Source organism: Dunckerocampus dactyliophorus, chromosome 6 (assembly GCF_027744805.1).
Source record: "Dunckerocampus dactyliophorus isolate RoL2022-P2 chromosome 6, RoL_Ddac_1.1, whole genome shotgun sequence".
Classification (NCBI taxonomy): Eukaryota; Metazoa; Chordata; class Actinopteri; order Syngnathiformes; family Syngnathidae; genus Dunckerocampus; species Dunckerocampus dactyliophorus.
The window spans coordinates 14,053,216-14,057,150 of NC_072824.1; positions in this window are offsets into that span (position 1 = coordinate 14,053,216).

Sequence of the window (3,935 nt, forward strand, 5' to 3'; positions counted from 1 at the left end):
ATGATATCAGAGAAGCTAAAGGACTGAGACAGCGCGTAGAAGTTGGTGGTGGAATTGGACATCCTCGCACACTTAGATAATACACTAATGTCTCACTCCTTTGCCTGTTTTGTATTCACCTTGCTGTACACAAACGCTATTCAACAGACATCTGAAGTCCCATCAAAATCGAACAATCTGACCGTTTGTGTAACCCCCGAAACAGCAAGACGGCATTGCAACAAACACATTCACTCCAGTTCGTGCTGCAAAGCTGTCTGTGTCAAAAGAACGTCAGAAAGACGAGGTGTGTGGGGTGTCTGTGTGAAAAGGGCTGCCCTTCTGCCTAAAGTGATCATTAAACACATCACTTTAATGTGGCACACACACACATAGGCCCTGCTAGGGGATAATGGAGTGTTCGTGCGTGCATGTGTGCGTGTGTGTGGGTGCCCATGTGGACCATCATCCCCACACACACGCACACACACTAACAAACATACACAATGATAGTCAATCATTGCTCATGACAAGTTTTGAATCATTAGCGTCTAAACACACAAACATCTGCTGGTAAGTGTCAAGTGGGGGTCAGCCAAAGTGTGTGTGCGTGTGCATGTTTGTGTGCATGTGTGTGTGACTCTGTAGGCTTGTAACCATTGAAAGACTTACAGTTGTGGTCAGAAGTTTAGGTGTGGTTAGCTTGCTTTATCCATGCTAAACGAGTTTTGATTCCTGTTCGAACACCCAATTATGTCCAAGTTCCAGACGTCTAATCTGAAGAATTTGGAGGTAGTCCTTCTTCTTTATTAGTGGTGACACATCCAAATAATTCACGTAAAGTTGTTTGAACAGACGGACCAAAGGAATCTGACTTTCCCAACCTTTGTAAACCTAAAATTGTCCTTCTTAGATCTTCACTGAATTCTGTGGACTTTCCCATTTGTTCAGTGTCTTGTTCCAGCCAACAAATTATTTTATGTTGCCAAATAAACTGCGGTCAATCGTGATCACTCCACAGAAGTTGATAGAGCTTGGCTTTGTCAAGGCAAATTACAGAAGAGCTCAAATATATTTAAATGTACGCACCCAACTGTTGCTTTTAATTAATGAATAATTAATTAATCATTAAAGATGTAGAGAAGAGAGTGTTGTAGAGTATCATTCCAATCATGACAAAGAATGAAGGAGGGAGGAAGTGGAGTGACTTTGCTTCCATGCTCCCTGATGTGAAATGAGCTCAGCGTCACGCACAAACTGTTGGCTGCTGTTTGTCTGACCTGATGAGCAGATGGCGGCGATGGGGACGTCCTGAAGTCACACACATCATCATCATTAATCTCATTTATGCACACATACATAAGCAGGACAAAATGTAAACTGTGGCAAACGTTTGTGTGCAGTAAGTTACTGTTAATGTTAATGTTAATGACTTAAGTTGTTCACTTACTTTTTAAAAGACAGGAATCAACAGCGTAACCACCCTCAACACTAGGAAATAATCCACCACATTAAGATAATTAATCTACTTAACTCTACTGATATACAGTAATATTATATCATAAGGGCTGATGAAAGAACAGCAGCCCATTCTGTTATTCCTCATCAGCCCATACTTGCCTTGTATTTGGGGACATTCTGTGTAAACGTGACAGTGTAATTGATTAACAAAGTTGAAAACGGACACTTGATTAGGAACTCATCGTGCATATTAGCAACAGAATACATGGCCAGGCCACAGGCAGGCAGAAATGTTTCTAGTTGTTAACGTTTCTTTTCTCTACATGACATACGCTTGTCATTTTAGTATGCAGGTATTTGTGTTTCACAGTGGTTTTACATGAATAACATGTTAGCCAATGTTAAATGTTAACTAAACATATCTAGAGGGAAAGGCTTCTTGAGACGTCATCTGTACTTCTGTGAAGAAGGTGTCGGACGTTTCGCTCCTCATCCGAAGAGCTTCGTCAGCGAACTAATAAGTGCTGGTAGCCTAGGCTTTAAATACAGTAAGAGTGGGCGGAATTGGTGTGCCAACGCCCTCCTCCTATTGGTTCCTTACACTAAGACTGGGCGGAGTAGTGGTCTAATCCTCTCCTGCCATTAGCACCTCCGATCAAAGGGAAGTGTAGCTCCCTGTAGTTGGGTATGAACGACTCTGATACTGGCTCGTTAGCATCTATTGTTCTGGCTCGGCCCTGGCTCCACCTCATTTGCAAGACTAAGAGCTGTGGGTTTTGGTCTCAGTAACCTGCTGAACACAGGGTCCAAATTAAACCTCAAACCACCATTCCGATTCAATGATGGGTGCTGTTGTTTGACAAAAATAGCTTCCTTTACTCCTCTTTCAAACCATCTGTTTTCTTTGGCCAAAATCTTTACCTCGCTGTCCTCAAAAGAGTGATTGGTGGCTTTAAGGTGTAGATGTACTGCTGATTGAGGCCCACTAGAATTGTCCCTGCGATGTTGACAAAGCCTTTTTTTGGAGCATTTGCTTAGTTTCCCCAATGTAGTGCTCTTTGCATTCCTCATCTTTACAGTGGATGGAATAGACCACATTGCTCTGTTTTTCGTTTGGAGCCCTGTCTTTAGGATGCGCTAATTTTTGTCTCAGGGTATTTACTGGTTTGAAATAGGTAGGAATTTTGTGTTGCCATAAGATCCTCTGGAGTTTTTCGGAGACCCCCGCTACATAAGGGACTACCACTCCTCTCCTTTTTGCTTCTGTGGGCTTTTGGGTTTCTTTCCCTACTCTCTTCTTTTGACATTTGTTAAAAGCCCACCGCGGGTACCCACAGGTTGAGAGCGCTCTCTGGACATGTTGTGTCTCCTTTTTCCTTCCCTCAGCACTAGTTGGTATTTGTTCCGCTCTATGTTGGAGGGTCCTAATAACCCCTAGTTTATGTTGTAGTGGATGGTTTGATTCAAAAAGCAGGTATTGGTCAGTGTGTGTGGCCTTTCTAAAGACCTCTGTAAGTAGTCTGTCCTCTCCTATAATTACCTTGTAGTCTAAGAAGGCTAGTTGGTTCTCTTTAGAGTCCTCGCGAGTAAATTTGATATTGGTGTCCACCGCATTGATGTGATCTGTGAAAGACTGAATTTCCTGTTTTTTGATTATGACAAAGGTGTCATCCATGTATCTAAACCAGTGCCTTAGTTTTGTCCCTGAGAAGGATGTGAGAGCCTGTTTCTCCATCTCTTCCATGTACAGATTCGCCACTATGGGTGAGACTGGTGAGCCCATAGCACAACCATGAATTTGTCTGTAAAATTTCCCTCTAAACTGAAAATATGTAGTGTTAAGGCAAATTTCCAATAATTGGCAGATGTGGTTAGCACTAAGTTTTGTTCTCCGATGCAGAGTTGAGTCCTCGAGCAGTCTGTTCCTCACCACCGAGACTGCTGCTGAGGTGGGGACAGATGTGAAAAGTGAAGTCACATCATAAAACACCAAAGTTTCCTCTGGCTCCAATCTGAGGTCTTTGATACTCGCCACAAACCCTTTTGTGTTCTATCTTACCTAATGTGTTGGAGTTCCTCTCTATTTAGAAGCTTGTATGGCACAAAGCTAATAAGTTTATTGCACTTCATGGGGAACCGTAGTTCGAAATCCATGGCAAATATTTACTATCATTATTTTTCATACTGTGTCTGGACCGGCCCACAAAATGCACCGCCCTATCATTCAGTTGAACTCTAGTACTTGTGAAGAATATAGACTTTTTTGTACAATCTGGGCTCTGAAACCAGTATTTGTAACATAAGCTAGCCATGTGGTGTTCTTATATTTTTTGAGGGAAAAAAATGTCATTTGGAGCCAAAGAGGAATGGCACCTTTAATGGTTTGGCGTAATGTAAATTGTAAAGCACTGGTTTGCTCCGCGGTGCATGCTGGGGGAAGGAAATGAGAGATTTCGACAGCCAATCAGAGCTTAGAGCACTGTTCGTACCCGGAA